The sequence below is a fragment of the Paramisgurnus dabryanus genome, chromosome 6 (genome assembly GCF_030506205.2).
Source record: "Paramisgurnus dabryanus chromosome 6, PD_genome_1.1, whole genome shotgun sequence".
Classification (NCBI taxonomy): domain Eukaryota; kingdom Metazoa; phylum Chordata; class Actinopteri; order Cypriniformes; family Cobitidae; genus Paramisgurnus; species Paramisgurnus dabryanus.
In genome coordinates this window covers 34,360,357-34,378,389 of record NC_133342.1, presented here as the reverse complement: position 1 = coordinate 34,378,389, position 18,033 = coordinate 34,360,357, and the positions used below count along the sequence as shown (strand labels likewise).

General features: G+C 34.2%; 1 protein-coding gene and 1 long non-coding RNA gene across 16 annotated transcripts in view; one reads left to right on the top strand and one right to left on the bottom strand.

Annotated features, from left to right (window-relative positions):
- The window catches only part of LOC135767353 (NLR family CARD domain-containing protein 3-like), a 205,292-nt gene that overhangs the window by 19,130 nt on the left and 168,129 nt on the right, over positions 1–18,033 (bottom strand). The gene's annotated exons all lie outside the window — the stretch shown is intronic.
- Positions 7,048–12,265, top strand: LOC135767497 (uncharacterized). The gene is made up of 5 exons (XR_010542038.2): positions 7,048–7,486; positions 7,688–7,772; positions 9,426–9,500; positions 10,938–10,995; positions 11,117–12,265. It is a non-coding gene; the product is annotated as an uncharacterized lncRNA (long non-coding RNA).

Genomic DNA, 18,033 nt, shown 5'->3' with positions numbered 1-18,033 from the left:
ATATATAAAAACATTGTTTCTATGAGTGATGTAACGGATTTGCCAGGTTTTTCCCTCACCCACTTCACCAGATCAAAATCACCCAATTACTAATCACGATCACCTGGCACACCTTATCATCTCTGCACCATTTAAGACTCTCACACACAAACACACTGTCCAGTGCTAGCTATGTTTGTATGCTGCATAGACTAATCTGACTCTATCTACCAGAGGCTTCCAGCCATTGTCGTCATCTGTGTTGGATATTTGGATACTCTGGAATACACCTGTGACTGGGTGGTGTGTTTGTGCCTGCTCTTCACCTGGACTTTCATTTTTTACTATTACAATTTACCACAACTTTTAATAAACTGTTTGATTTTACTCTCTGCCTCTGTTGTCTTCTGTCCCTGACAAGTGACTTGAATGTTCCTCTAAAAATGTTTTGAATAATGTTCTTATAACCAAAAAAACCTTCAGCAAAATTTTTATAATTAAATGCAAACGTTAGGAAAACGTTAATATAATGGGGATGAAACATTATAATGTTTTAAAGTTATTTGAACATTTTTATAACAAGACTGGAATGTTCTAAAAACTTTCTAATTACGTTATCATAACCAAACAAAGTTTATAAAATGTCAAAACGTAGTTTTTAACGTTCTAAGAACGTTTAGAACATAATGTTTTTGTAACCTGTTACCAGTTAGAAAAACGTTTTAAGAACATTAATATAATGGTGAATGGAACGTTTTAATAACGTTTTTAAAAATGTTCTTAGAACATTATTACAACAACAGACTGAACCTTTCTAAAAACGTTTTAAATAACGTTCTTATAACCAAACAGTAACGTTAATAATACGTCTAAAAAACTGGACGCTTTTAACGTTCTAAGAACGTTTAAAACATAATGTTTTTATAACCTGTCACAAACGTTAGAAAAACGTTTTAAGAACATTAATATAATGGTGAATGGAATGTTTTAATAAAGTTTTTAAACTTGTTCCTAGAACATTAACATAACAACAAACCGAACCATTCTAGAAACGTTTTATAAAACGTTCTTGTAACCAAACAATAACGTTAATACTACATCTAAAAAACTGGACGTTTGTACTGTGTAAGAACGTTTAAACAATGTTTTTATAACCTGTAACGAACGTTAGGAAAACGTTTTGAGAACATGAATATAATGGTGAATGGAACGTTTCAATAACGTTTTTAAAAACATTATTAGACCATTAATATAACAACGGACTGAACCTTTCTAAAAACGTTTTTAATAACGTTCTTATAACCACACATTAACGTTAATACCACGTCTAAAAAACTGGACGCTTTTAACGTTGTAAGAACGTTAAAAAAAAAAACGTTTTCCAAACTTTCGGAAGACGTTCCGGGAACGTTTTTATAACGTAAAATTGTTAGCTGGGTATGCCCTCCTGGTTTTAGACTCTGAGGAGTAAAAGAACAAGGTCAGAATCAGAGGACTCTCGCTGGCTGACATCCCACCAAGCCAGAATGATATCGCTGCAGGTACCCTTTTGTAGGTACGTGACAATCTCTGCTGTCGCGGCTGTCAGCTTGGTTCCCCTCGACGCAACTTCGGATTTCCTCAGACGATGTGCAGTGTAAAAACATTATTGAAATTGTATTATACATACTTGCTAAACTACAAGTGAATGAAATTTCAATTAATTTGAACGACGCGCACAGGAGTTTTATCACCCGCAAAATGGAAAACAATGGGACAAAATAAAGTGATGACTTTCGAGTTTCAAATGGCCAATATTTTGTTATTCTTGAACCCATAGACATGGTCTTGGTGTCCAGAGAGTATCTTTGCCTGACAGCGACAATATGTTATTAAAAAATAAATTACATCATTATGGATAAATGAGTGCTTGCAGAATATATATATTTGAGAATGCTTATCAGTACTTTTTTGTTTCTTTAACTTTAAAGATGAATATTCTCCTTTAGAGATGGGCAATTTTCAGCAATAGCACATTATATTCAACATTTTGAGCTCATAAAAAAGATTTTTCGCTTATTTAAATGATTTTTTTATGTTTTTATGCACGTTTAGTTTTGATGCAATTTCATCAAAAGCTTATAATTAGGAAATACACACAACACGCTTAACGTATATTTTCTATATGTTAAAAATGTTGTAAAAATTGCGTATTCTTATATAATAAGAATAACAATATGATACATTTATATTGCGCTCAAAATGATTTAGAAATGGAAAAAGGAATTCTTCTCAACTGAGTGCTTGCAGAATATATATATTTGAGAATGCTTATCAGTACTTTTTTGTTTCTTCAACTTTAAAGATGAATATTCTCCTTTAGAGATGGGCAATTTTCAGCAATAGCACATTATATTCAACATTTTAAGCTCATAAAAAAGATTTTTCGCTTATTTAAATAACTTTTTTATGTTTTTATGCACGTTTAGTTTTGGTGCAATTTCATCAAAAGCTTGTAATTAGGAAATACACACAACATGCTTAACGTATATTTTCCATATGTTAAAAATGTTGTAAAAATTGCGTATTCTTATATAATAAGAATAACAATATGATATATTTATATTGCGCTCAAAATGATTTAGAAATGGAAAAAGGAATTCTTCTCAACTACCACCAATAAAGTTTTAAAATTCTTCTTTAGAAAAACGGCATTTAAACCCACGTGCACCGAACAAGAAAACGTATGCTTACACACAGTCCGTGTATGATATATTTTTTATTTAGTTTTACATATTTTTATTTATATGCATTTAATAATAGTCTACCGTAAGGTCATAATGTACACACTGTTAAAAATGATTCAGTGGCTTTGTAAATATCTCTAAAATAAATTATTAAAGTAACTTAATAAAATCTCTTAATAAGAATAACAATATGATATATTTATATTGCGCTCAAAATGATTTAGAAATGGAAAAAGGAATTCTTCTCAACTACCACCAATAAAGTTTTAAAATTCTTCTTTAGAAAAACGGCATTTAAACCCACGTGCACCGAACAAGAAAACGTATGCTTACACACAGTCCGTGTATGATATATTTTTTATTTAGTTTTACATATTTTTATTTATATGCATTTAATAATAGTCTACCGTAAGGTCATAATGTACACACTGTTAAAAATGATTCAGTGGCTTTGTAAATATCTCTAAAATAAATTATTAAAGTAACTTAATAAAATCTCTTAATAAGAATAACAATATGATATATTTATATTGCGCTCAAAATGATTTAGAAATGGAAAAAGGAATTCTTCTCAACTACCACCAATAAAGTTTTAAAATTCTTCTTTAGAAAAACGGCATTTAAACCCACGTGCACCGAACAAGAAAACGTATGCTTACACACAGTCCGTGTATGATATATTTTTTATTTAGTTTTACATATTTTTATTTATATGCATTTAATAATAGTCTACCGTAAGGTCATAATGTACACACTGTTAAAAATGATTCAGTGGCTTTGTAAATATCTCTAAAATAAATTATTAAAGTAACTTAATAAAATCTCTTAATGCAGTTATGCGATTTTTTTAGTTGGAAAATAAATTACTTAAAATAGAACAGATATTTTGTGTAAAATGTACATATATTATTTGATGTATACGCCTTAATAATATAAGTATTACATTTACAGATTATTTTAGTCAATATATTTAAAAAGGTCAGAGTAATATATTTAAGTTTTTTAATCTGTAATAATTGCATATTTCAAATTATTATTATTTCTATTTGACATCAAAAATGTGTAAGTTTTACGCCTAACTTGAAGTATGATTTACTTATATTTTCACATTGATATTATTTGAGTAAATGTAGGCAAAAAATAAATTAATAATAAGTAGAAAAAATGTCAATTTTAAACAATCACATAGCCAACGGTTTTTAATCAGCAACAAAGAAACTGCACATTTTGCCGATGACAAACACCTCAGAAACTCCTCCAATTTATGAATATTTACACTCACAATATGATTTTATTTCCTTAGTACAAAAGTATAACATATTATACAAATTCTCAGTGAAATGTATTAAACACCATTGCATACTTTTTATCGTGTTTCATACCATGTAAAGGGAAACATGATAATATAAAAAGTAGCCTACTGTTCAGTAATGCAGAAAAGCGCAACACAACCATGTTAAAGCTATTAAAACGTTCAGATGCAAAAATGAACTAAATGTAAAATTAGATAAACTAGTTAATGATATTGCGTAAATGCGCTCGGTCTCTTCAAAGGTCTTCGCGAATTATTTTTTATAAGACTCGATTATCATACATCACGTGTCTTCTACTGTAAGTACACTGAAAAAATAAGACATGATGCGCGTTTGAGTCCGATTTTTATGAAGAATATGTGACTTTATTATGTAACTGGCAAAAGAAAACTTCGCTAACAAAATGTTTGCCAAAAAGCATGCATTTGTATGACATCAAAGTCTATCGCCTAAACATTGATAATCCGTGTCATGTTACTTCAATATCATAAAGTATACGCTAAGCATGAAGTCGAGCACACACATTGTCGTCAGTATGGCCTACATGAAACACGCCTGCCCTCTACAGGTTTTTATATTTCCTGCGTCCCCCACCGAACTCCCCTTCTGCGGGATCTCGCAGAATTTCGGAAGTCTCCGGCATTCTGCTCTCAGAGACGCGCATTTTTAAAGGCCACATCTGTAAGTGTCAGAGACATGTTTTTGCATGCTGCTTATAAATATATCAGTGGCGATATCTAACGTGTTTTAATAGTCACGTCACGATAAAATAAATGTATCAATTGTCCAAATTTAAAAGCTGCAGTGTTTACCTGCAGTTCAACTGTGTTTTCGCGTTCTAAGGAGAGAGATATCATTCCAGAGAAAATGATGGGTTTTATTCCTTTTTCCAAGTGTTAATTGTCCATACAATGTGACATTACTCCACTTAAAGGGCCCATGGCATGAAAATGTTAGCATTGCCACTTTGTAGGTGTGAGCAAAAATGTGTCGTTTTGGGTGTGTCCTTTAAAATGCAAATGAGCGGATGAAGTGCAAACACTGATCACAATGAGGGTGGTTTGTTGTAATTGAAACTCAATTGTGCTGTCAAGTCCTTCTTTTTGTCTCGCTTTCTTTCTGCACTAAATGGCAGTGCTGTGGTTGGATAGTGCACATTAAGGGGGCGGTATTATAATAATAAGAGCTCCTTGTGACATCATAAAGAGGGCCAAATTTCAATTACCTATTTTTTGCTCACACCTACAAAGTAGTAATGCTAACCTCTGTATGCCATGGGTCCTCTTCAAGTTTAACATTACATCCAAGAGCGCTGATCTTCGACGGGATAATCACTTCCGATTGGGATTCACAAACTGATTTACAAGCTAGTGAACTAATGAGACACACGGAGAGTGTTTAAAAACAGCACGTCTGTGTGTATCCGTGTGTGCATGCAGTTTTTCCAGTCAGAGATGAGCCTGTTTAAAGGACCTCCATTCACTAATACTAAAATGACCAGTAGGTGGCGAAATGATACAAATGGTGAAGCGGTTACTGTTATGTTATCAGTACAATATTGCACGCCTGGGAAGAGCTCTTAGCCAATCAGATTCGAGAACCAGAAAGAACTATTGTATAAAGTAATTTACGGAATTACAGTAATAAGATAAAAGGTAGAAACTAAAAGTACATACTGTAATTCAAACAAATAATTGAGGGGGCTAATCCTGCCTCTCTCTAGCATCAGGTTACTCCCTCCACGAACCCGTCTTCCTTGTTCCATTTCCAAAATTAGTCTTTATGAGCTCTACCTATATGTGTGTGTGTGTGTGTGTGTGTGTACCTGGTAACTATCACACTGTGGGGACCAATTTTCTCCACAAAGATAGGAATACCAGTGTTTTTGTAACCTTGTGGGGACATTTTGAGGTCCCCATGAGATAACAAGCTTATAAACCAAACAGAATGATGTTTATTGAAAATGTGAAATAGCAGAAAGTTTTCTGTGATGGTTATTAGGGTTTGGGTTATGGGATAGAAAATATAGTTTGTACAGTATAAAATGCATTACGTCCAAGGCCGCCTTAATGCACGGGCTTACCTGGGCTGAAGCCCAGGGGCCTCCCAAGTTCAGGGGCCTCCCAAGTTCACGTTTATATTGTTTTGTAACTTGTCAGGTTATCTGTCAATCACTCTATCTGCACGTTACATGGCTGCTGATTGGTCCGTGGTAACTTACCGTGAAATAAAATATCAGACGTAACAGATTTTTCTATTCCGCGTAATGTAATTAAGTGCGCGTTGTCAACTTGGCATTCCTGCATGTTAGACTGAGTGTGACAGAGAAACGGGAAATAATCCACCAACAAATGAAAGAGTACCCAGGTCAAAAAGACGTAGTATTTAATGTATTAAAAATATACTTAAAATACAAATAGTATGTTTATAATACATTTGTATTTCCAACATACTTATTTGAAGTGTATTAAAAATACGTTAAATTGCATTTAAACATATTTTTTAAAAGTACACTAGAAGTACACTTGTAATAAATATATACTTAAGTACATTTTTAAGAAATATGCTAAACTTAAGAATATTTTAAATGTATTTATATTAAGTGTACTAGAAGTACATTGGTAATAAATATATACTTAATTACATTTTTAAGAAATATGCTAAACTTAAGAATATTTTTAATGTATTTATATTAAGTGTACTAGAAGTACATTGGTAATAAATATATACTTAATTATATTTTTAAGAAATATGCTAAACTTAAGAATATTTTTAATGTATTTGTATTAAGTGTACTAGAAGTACATTGGTAATAAATATATGCTTTATTACATTTTTAAAAAATATGCTAAACTTAAGAATATTTTTAATGTATTTATATTAAGTGTACTAAAAGTATGCTGGTAATAAATATATGCATAATTACACTTTTAAGAAATATGCTAAACACAAATGTACTTCTAGTGAAGTTTTAGTATATTTGGATAAAACATACTTTTTTCAAAACATGATTCATTAAATTGTAATAAGCTAACATTGAACTTTCCTCAAGCCTTTCAACATTATATCATTCCGATTGCACAATAAGCTATTTTTTCAAAGATTTGCTTAAAATCTTACTTGTTTAATTTCAAAATCTTACTTGTTTAATTTCAAACAACACACGTGACACACGTGACTAAACCTGATTGGTTGTTGTCATAGTAACACGTCACGGTGCTATTTGAAACTTGTTCAGTTTAGTTCAGTTGTTCACGGTGCATGCGGTTGCTTGCATTAAACGTATAAACTGTTAAATTAGATGGCGACTCTGCATTAAACGTATTTATTTAATTAATCGGCGATCATATTTCACCAGAGGACTAAGATAAAACAACTCGATTTAAAATATGAGCAGTTTTAGTGGATCTGACGTTGAGGGAAAAAGTATTTCGCTTTTTGTTTGGAGATGAACGAGATAACACGAGGGTAAGTGATGACAGATTTTCACATTTCTTTATTTAGTTAACTATTAAATAAGTTAAACATTACATTACATTTAACCCAGCTTCTTTATGTAACGTTATGTCTGTGTTGCGTGTGGTAATTGGAACATCTTTATTTTCTGACTAACGTTAGGCATTTCTCTTAAGCATTTCAGAAATCATTAAAACCTTTCATTTTTTTTAGCACAGCGACATAAATATGACCAACCAGATCCCAAGTAGACAGGAACAAATGAAGATATAGCGCATAGAAAGACTTATTCTTGGTGGTAAGTTTGTTGTTGCTATTTGATTTCACGTTTAAGTTTTTCTAATGTTTCTCTTGCAACGCTAACGTTAGTTTAAAATGAATGTTTGAGCTGTCTTACCTGAAAATACCATGATATGACCATATGGTTATTATAACTCCAGTAATGTTCAATGGCTAATGTTTATATCAGTTCAATCTTGACAACCTTATTGTCTTTTTGTTTATTTTTAAATTAGGCCTGTCACGATAACAAATTTTGCTAGGCGATAAATTGCCTCGGAATTTATCGCGATAGGCGATAACATTGATGCTCCGGGACCATTATAATAATGCAGATACACCTTTTCAAAGATCTATAAACTTTTATTTCTAAACAATAAGTAATACTGGAACTGGAAGACATTTTAAATATCCACAAGAAATGAACAAAATAACAGGATGATTGCGTTTTAGGTGCATATGCATGTTTGTCGTGTTGCCACTTTTAAGTGCTACGTTATTACCACAAATGCGACATAACGGCTCGTTCAGGTTTAGTGGTTCGTTCAGGTTTAGTGGTTCACCTCGGTCATTAGGTTTAAATCCAAAGTACTCCCACACTGCAGCTGTAGCGTTTGGTTTTGAAACTTGGCTGTTTACACTTGGTATCAAGATGTGTTTTTGATCAGATCACAAGTGGACGAGAGAGACATATCACATTTACACCTGGTATTTAAATCCGTCTCTTTTGTCCACTTTCGACCGCTTCTGTGCTGAATACTGTGAGGGGACGGTCCGTGAGACGGTGGGCGAGTCTCTCCGCTGTCATTTGAACGCCAGCGGGAGTAATTATGAGTTTATATGGACGCAAACTAATATTATGTCGGAGTCCGCTGCTTGTTTAGCAAGTATACATGCTGCACAGTGTTTTGTACGTTTATATGTTAGAGCTTTCTCTGAATTTTCAGCGCAATTGATGAAATAAGATCGCGCAACTTTCACACGCTTGCAAAATGAAACTGCGGAGATCACCCGCTTTAGTTTATCAATGAAAGGCTAAAATAGCACTGTTCACCTTGTGTCAGAAAAGTCAGAAAAGACGTAAAACATTGTGATCCGATCGATAAAAACGCATGTTAATGACAAGTGTAAACAGCCTCTAGTAAATCCATCTTTTTCTCCAACTCTCGTCTTAACTAGTGTTTTCTCCTGCTACACTTCTCATGCGGCTCTCATCCTCCTCAGTACTCCTACTGTGATAGGCTACGCCAGGAGTCCCCCCTCCCCACACAGATCATGCGACTGACAAATGACTGACGAGGGTTCACTCCTTGTCACTCGTTGCACGGAGCGGTCATCCAGTCTCTTTGGTAGAGAGAGAGAGAGACAAGGAAAACAAACAAGCATGCAAATGTGAATTATCGCGGCCTAAAAAAATGATCGAGCTCATTTTATTTACCGTGCGATTAATCGATTTATCGTTTATCGCGACAGGCCTATTTTAAATGTATTTCTAATTACATATGGACACAAAAATGACATTGTAAGAAGGGATACTTTTATGAGAGATTGTAAAACTGCCGAGGCTGGGTTTGATTATATTATATTGTCTTAATATATTGTACTCGGGGTAAGTAAATCTTAAAACGAAAACAAATCATTAATCATCATTTACCTGCCTGTTGTTTTTCAGATCAACTGCTATTGACATTTTTGAATCGGGGCAAATGTGGAGTGAAGAAAAACGTTTGCAACACATCCATTCCAGGTGGCTAATTTCTGTCCTTTTGAATTATTCTTGTAAAAAACGTTTTTTTATTGTAAAGCTGTAAGGGACTTGGCCTAGTCATCATTGCACCATTTGGCAGGGCACCAGACTAACTGTTTTTACTAGGAGCACAGTGGCCCCCAACTGAAAATTTTAGGGGCGCAACCAGAAAATTTAGGGGCACACACGGTAAAACAACATGCTAACCAAATATTCACATGTCTACTAATTTAGACTGTATTACTAATAAATACTTTAATTATAGATTCAGAAAGTACAATGTGCTGTTTCAGATTAGTGTCATATCCGCTGATCTATATAAATGACTGGATTGCACATGACGTCACACTTGTGAAGCCACCGCGCCGCCATGTTGGTATACCCAAACGTTCTATTTAATCAATGGACGTTATCAGATTTTAATGATAAAACATCACTTTACTCATCTTCGTTTTTATATCTGAAGTTACCCTGTACATTATTACAACACAAACGTCCAAAGCATGTAAATAGTTATTTACTGAAAGTTGTACATTTTGCATTTTAAACAGTTATTATACATTCATCTTTATTACAGTATCAGATCAGCAGACAGACCGCAGCATATTTAGTATTAATGACAATAAACGTGCTCATTCTGAAATCTAAATAAATAATCATGCTTTGTACAGTATGTGCATGCAATAATTTGCTAGTTTTGTAATTATGTTATCTTAACTTACATGTTACCTAAACTTATTTAGAGATATAACGCTGACCGTCACAGTGTAGCTGAATGTCAAAAAAAACTTTATTTATACCCGTGTCATTAGCAAATGCAGCAGACACACTCACCTTAACGTTTTTTTATAAATCCATTATCCTGCCCGATTAAAACATAAACATTGCAAATAACACCAGAATTAACAAATAATTAACGTACACATATCCTAAAAATTAACCTTGTGTAACTGATACGCTGTAAAGGGGGTAAATTTTGATCATGATTTTGAATGGAAGTCAATGACGCTCTCTGCCGGTTGGGTATACCAAGATGGCGGCTCGAACTCTGCGCTGGCTTCAACTCACGCAGTTACGTCAAGCGTTCCAATCCAGTCATTTATATAGATCAGTGGTCATATCACAAAAAAAAGGTCAAATTTGCTGGTCGCACATGTGCGACCGGATGTAAAATTCAGTGGCACACTCTCAAATTTAGGTGGCAAAATGCCACCATTTGATAGCAGTCTGGAGCCCTGTTTGGCATCATTTCTGATTTCCTTAAATCTCCTTAAACAGAGGTGAACCTTAAGTTTGCAAGACCACAATAGACAAACAATGGAAAATGATCTAGGTTCAAATAAAACACAATTATCAATGTAAAACATATCCTGTAATACACACAGGTTGCTTTATTTCATGAGCCTGTTCTAATCCTATCTTCATTCCCACTTGTAGAGTGCTCTGACAGATAAAACTGACACGCTTGATGAGGACACAGTCAAAGCTTTAAAAGGTAAACTGAGAAGTTAACAAAACTTCCATACATGCATATCTATGCCAATTTATTTTAAACATGGATATCCAAATGTTCATTCATTATTGGTTAATTGGTATATTCTGTTTCCTTTTCACAGCCCGTGTGATAAAGCAGTCTTCAATTACTACGGTGTCTGAATTGCAAGAAGAAGTCACCCTCCACTTAAACATGTGACATCTAAACTGTTTTGTGTTTTAGTTCAGCTTTTTATAGGTTTATCTTAAGTTGGTTAAAGGCAGAGTGCACTATTTTTGAAAGCCAATGTTAACATTTGAAATTACCTAAACAAACATGCCTCTACCCCAATAGAATCGGGACCTTCTTTTGATAGAGCCACCACACACATACGCAACCCCGGCAAGGATGTCAGTTAGTAGACACGCCCCTTACTGCTGGTTGGCTACAAAGTGTGTTTTGGTAGTCGGCCCAATTTCCTTTTACAAAGCGTTTTTCAAACATTGTGCACTCCATCTTTAAATTGCACTTAAACATTTTTTTTCATTAACTTTTTATGCAGAGAATTACATTATGATTATTATATAATCATTGCTTATGAATATTTAGTGATTGCATATTCATAGTGTACTTTTCATTAATACATTTAATGTTAATGTTGTACAATTTGATAGAAGTAGCTCTGTAATTGCATTTCTCTGATATTTGTTTTATATGTTTCTCTTTGGTCAAGAGATTATGTATGTCTCTGTGCTTGATTAATTTACTTTAGGTATTTTTGTAATGTACACAACACAATATGAAGTATATTAAATTGTTCTGTATTCAAAATCTGTGTATGTGTCTTAAAATTTAATGATTTTAATATAACATTTTAAATATTAAAAACAGCTTTATAATAAAATAGTAGTGTAATGCTAATACATTTCTATTAATGTAATGCTAGTATATTTCTAATATGCTGAAGTACTATTAAAGTGTTCTTAAAGCACAGTTAAATTAAGCTTTAAATGTATTCTAACTGTATTTTTAAGTGTATGAGAAGTGCATTTCAAATGAATTTTAAAGAAGTACACTTAAATTGCACTAAATATATTTGAAGTTGTTCCAATTTAACACAATTTCAATATATTAAATATAATGCAAATAGATTAAAATTGACTTTAAATATATCTTGAAATGCATTTAATATACTTGAAGTGGGTTCAATATAATACATTTAATATGCATTTAGTATAGTAGCTTTTAAATATATTAAGTATGTCCCAAAAAATACTATTTAAATATATTTCTTTTTCACCTGGGTAATTTCTGAAATTTCATAATAAGCACTGCAGGTCTCTCTCTCTTTCGTGCGCGCGCCCACTTTCTCTGTGCTCGTGCAGCTGTCTGAGTCTCTGGCATGCAGAAGTCTCTCCAACTGTGCGCAAGATACTGTGCCGCCAAATAAAGAAAGGAGTTCCTGAACATATTAATGCTTTTCGTTGTTATAACGTTTAAGTTTACTCGCGTTTATATCAGTGACGCGTGCGCAGCTGGAGCGATGTAGTTTGACGCGATGTTAGCTCACAGTACACACATCTGTTGGTTTAGAAAGACGACGCAACGGTAAATGTGCAAGTCAAAGCGCGACAAGACCATCTCAAATAATCATCCCCTGATCGCACCATTCATATTTATAATCTCCTTATCTAAAGATCTTATATACAGGTATGTTCCCTGTCTGTTTTGTGCATATTCATACGTGTTCGTTTTACATGCGTAGGATGCATAAATACTAAATACAATGCATACTATATCTTCAATAGCCTACAAAATAAATAACTGATTAAAAAAACAAGATTCTGTCTATAAAGACTTATCTTTTGTAAACATTAATGCATTTTCACTTTAAAACTAACTTTAACTTCTTAACGTTATATTTTTAAAACTGTGGTGAGCATTTAGTTAGTGAGTGGCAATTTTCTGCAAATTTGTATATTCCAAAAACTATAAAGCTTATAAACATATGTGACCCGTCACGGAAACCAGGGACTCAAGTCGGCAGCACAAGTTTCGAGAAAATGAGAAACAAAGTTTTTTTTTCGAAATTTGTGATTTTCGTTTTTTTGCAGAATCTGTTAGTTGAGATCACGAAGAAGCCTCTCCATGTTTGAGATAGCAGTTTTTGTATATTTAAAAGCGTACATTTTGCGGTTAAAATAGGCTTGTTTTTCCGGAGATTCTAGCGTGCAGCGGGGGGCGTCATTGTCTGTGTGTATATTTACATACTGTATAAGCTTGTGTTTTCGCCTCCGCCCCCAAAGGGAACAGCGTGACTACTAAATAAGAATAGTTCGCCCAAAAATGAAAATAATGTAAGTAATGACTCACCCTTATGTCGTTCTAAACTCGGAAGACCTCCGTTCATCTTCGGAACACAGTTTAAGATGTTTTATCGTTAGATTTAGTCCGAGAGCTTTCCCCTTCATTGAAAATCTATGTATGGTTTCCATGTCCAGAAAGTTAATAAAAACATCATCAAAGTAGTCCATGTGACATCAGTGGGTTAGTAAGATTGTGTTGATGCATCGAAAATACAGTTTGGTCCAAAAATAGCAGAATTACGACTTTATTCAGCATTGTCTTCTCTTCCGGCTCGAGCGTGAAGTCACGTGACTGTAAGGACGCGCTGCCCTGTTCCTCAGATATGATTGCTAAGTTTTTTTTTTTTTCAAACTTATAGCCTGCGTCTCCCCAGACTGTAAAGCTCGGGCGCACAAAACAAAAGAAAAATAAAAGAAGCTGGGGCGGAACAAATAACAGTCAGCCGCATCGTACGTCAGCCGCGTCACTGACTTTATGCGGCGCCGCAGTCGGAAGACGTCAAAGTACCGCGAGAGCTCTTCAAGAAATCTTACGGAGTAGTTTAATTTCGACTCGCTCTCGCGGTACTTTGACGTCATCTCTATGTCAGTTCTTGCAGCGCAGCATGAGTCCAAACACAGTTACACAGATATCGTTGTATTCTTCATATAATTGGCTACATGTTTTGTCTATCAATATTTTCCATGAAGTCATTGGCTGATGGAGGAACGAGCGAGCCATTGGTAACCTCTCTAAAGGATGTCACGTTTTCGACGGCGCTGTTTGGATGATCTATTATACTACTTCCCTATTTTAAATACAAACTTTGAAGGCGGGTTCATGTGTTTAACGGAATGTAAGCTCATATACCCTTACATGTTACGATTTAAATAGTCTTCAGATTATATATTATATTGTATTACCAGACATTCATGCGAAATCTGATGTAAACAATCTATATTTCACGGATTATACGCATTTGTGGACAATTATGGTCATTGGTCATTGGATAATCTGAAACAGACTGGATTCGACTTGTGATCCCCACAAAGGTAAAAGAGTCATGTTTATTTTTGCGGGTTGTCATTTGGTCATAAAATACTACATATGATGCTAGAACATCTCAAAAAGGGTTTTACAGGGGGCATGGCTTAGCTAAATGAGATGTAAATGAGCCCTATTGTCTCCCCCAGCTGAAAAGAAGAGTCCCTTTCGTCTCGATTTTCTCGGTTTGAGTATTTCTGAGTTCCTATATTCAAATGGCCACAACTTCTCCAAATCTTATCAGATTTCCATGTGTTACACATCGTTGGAAAGCTTAGAAACTGCACTTTCAGAATCTGTGAATAACTCAAAATGCCCAGATCCGACTTGTGTCCCTACTTTCCGTGACTGGTCACATATATACTCTCACACATTTTGGTTTTATTTTCACCACAAGTTGCTGTGTGTGGTTGTTAAATAAAGTGTCTTGTGTTTATGCTCAAGTGGGCTCAGTGATATGTTAATAATGATATTATGGTGTTTTCTGGGTCAAAGAGGGAAAACTCACTGTTGTATGTATCAGGGATGTGATTTTTCCGGATTAATCCGGAATTCCGGATTTTCCGACCTGAAAATGTGACCTACGTGAATCATGCAGATATGTAAAAAAAAAAAATAAGGGGGGAGGGGGGTATCTCACAGCCGTCGCCATGGTAACCCGGGACGGAACCACAATCGCCGTCCCCGCGCAACAGGGCCACACCGGTGGCAGATGACAAAGAGATGCATTTTCCTTCCTTTCCAAGTATCAACAAGGACGTGTTTCTGACCGTTCGCAAATGGCGGATTCACCAATCAGACCCGATCGTTTCTCTCCTCTCTTCTCCTCATTTGCGACGTTTGGCTGTCACTTGCGTGACGCGAAACAAAGCAGCAAACATATACACGTCGGTTTACTTGGTGGATTTGGAGCAGCAATTTTCACAGAAATGAGAGGAAAAACGAGCACCATTGCAGAAAATCCTGGTGGCGACTGAGAGAGGGACGATGCAACAATATTGGTTCCGAAAAAAGGCAAGGAAATAAGTTACCTCATCGAGCCTGGTTTAACCTAACTGAGCATTACATTCGTGCATGAAACCTGATCGACGAACACGGAGGGGCGGGAGTCGCGGGACGGAGTGGAGTCTAGAGTGATGTTTCTTCAGGCTCCGGCGTGAATATAAATGACAGACACTTCAACCGCGTTTTCATCACTGCGTTTTCTCTTCTAAAGTTCGGTAAAAACACATAAATGGCTTAAAATCTTGTTTAAGAATCTGTTTTATAATGAGAATCTCTCTTTCAGCGCGCCTCTGTGTGTGTTTGCGCCGCGTGACAGCCGATTTTAATCTGACAGAGTTCGTCACTGTACATTAAAAAATCCCACACAAACATTACAGCGTAAATGCAAGGATTAAGATTGATTTTATATATAACAGATAATCTAGATACATTTACCCTAATAAGTTTTTAAAAACATGGTAATGTTTTAATGTTTTGCTTTAGTGTTTTAATGTCAGACAATCATTGAAATGAGGGAAAAATGAAGATAAAGGCAGCAGATATAGCATCCTTCTTCAGAAAGAGTAGCAAGAAGCAGCCAAACAAATCTTAGTAAAATACATTAAAGTAGCCTTCAAAATTCACATGATTTTCTGGTCTCTAGTTTTTTCAGCAATGGGAGAGATAAATTCTGGTTTCAAAGTAAATTTCAAAAGTTTTATTTGATTAAATAGTTAAAAAAACATGGAGGTTGAATTATGACTATAAATTGTATGTTAATCTCAATTCATTTTAATAAAAATTAAATTATTGTAGCAATTGTACACAGTAAAACTCCCAGTGTTAAATTAACACTGCTGGGAGCATATATGGTCCCACTCTACAGAGTGTTAAATTTACACTGAATCAGTGTTAAAATTAATGAGATAATGAGGTGATGATTAAGACATTAATGGTGAACACCTGCTGGTCATTCTGTGTCAAATTAACTTCATTTTAGAATTGTTCATGTCTCTAAGTTTTTATTTTATTTTTCTGGAGAAAGTAATACTAAAATAATGAAAAAGGTCAAAATATTAAATGCAATAGATATATAAAAACTGCAGTGTGTATATATGAGTCTATCTTACAGAGTTTTAAAAAGTTACACTGAAGCAGAGTAAAAAGCTGCAATCTTTAACTTTTGCCTCTCTATCATCATCTCTGTTTGAAACCCAAACTTACAACTTTGTTGTAGAGCTATTTTGTAGATGATGATAAGTTTAACTTCTAAACAACTGTTGTCAGAAAAAATAAAAGTGCTCAACTATTCCAGCATCCACACATGTGATTTAGTAGACACATCTTCTTTCTGATAGGATGTAATCACTAGTCAAAAGGATATTTATCACAAAAATTATCACAAAAAATCTCCAGTTTGTGTTTTAGATTCATTTGAAGTCACCATTATTGTGATTAGTGTTTCCTTTAGTTAGGTGTTTGTCCCTTGACCTTCACTAAACTAACTCTCCAATATTAGCAATTGCAACAGTGTTTCAATAAAAGCACTTGTTTGTTGCTTGATGTAGAAAAAATCTTATCAACCCACCTAAAATTGCTTGTTTTAAAAATATTAATATATGATATGATATGAAAAAGGTAAAGAAAAAAAGCATAAAAATGTTTCTCTATGCAAATGACACAGTTTTGGATAAGGGTGCTTTGATTCTATAGTTTTTTTTTTTTTTTTTTTTTTTTAGAGAGACTTCATGACTTCGGATACAAATCTCAACAATGGTGACAGTAAATGGTAAGAAAGTTGCACAACTGTGTCATGTTGCAATGCATGATGGGAGTTATGAAAGAGTTTTCTACAATCCTGGTACCCAGCATGCATTGCGGCATGAAGCTTTGTTGTTGATTGTCACCATGATTGTGTTTTATAGGGTGATTGTTGATGTCTCAGGGTGTCCGACTGAAACCACAGATTAGATTTGTGTAAAAAAATTAACTCTTAAGGGTATGGATTTACAGCATAGGAACATCACAGGTTTGACTGAACATAAAAAAATGTAACTTACATTTAGTGTTTTTTTTAGTTTGAGATCAGTGAATCACAATATTCAACAACTACTGTAGCACACCAACAGTTTATAACTTCATCTGTGTCACCTCCCTCTGCTCCAACAGATGTGTTTAATAAACACAATGAACAAAAGAAGGCCAACTCTAATCTTCAAGACTCAAGTGCCCAACTAATGGAAACACTAATCGGGACAATGGTGACTCACTTTATTAACCAGAAATACAGCTGTTGTATAGAGATTAAACTTATCATCCATGTAATTCTACAAGCAAGTTGTAACTTTAAGTTTCAAACACAGATGATGATAGAGAGGCAATAGTTAAAGATGGCAGCTTTTTACTCTGCTTCAGTGTAACTTTTTAAAACTCTGTAAGATAGAATCATATATACACACAGCAGTTTTTATATATCTATTGCATTTAATATGTTGACCTTTTTCATTATTTTAGTATTACTTTCTCCAGAAAAATAAAATAAAAACTTAGAGACAGGAACAATTCTAAAATTAAGTTGATTTGACATGAAATGACCAGCAGGTGTTCACCATTAATGTCTTAATCATCACTTCATTACCTCATTAACTTTAACACTGATTCAGTGTAAATTTAACACCCTGTAGA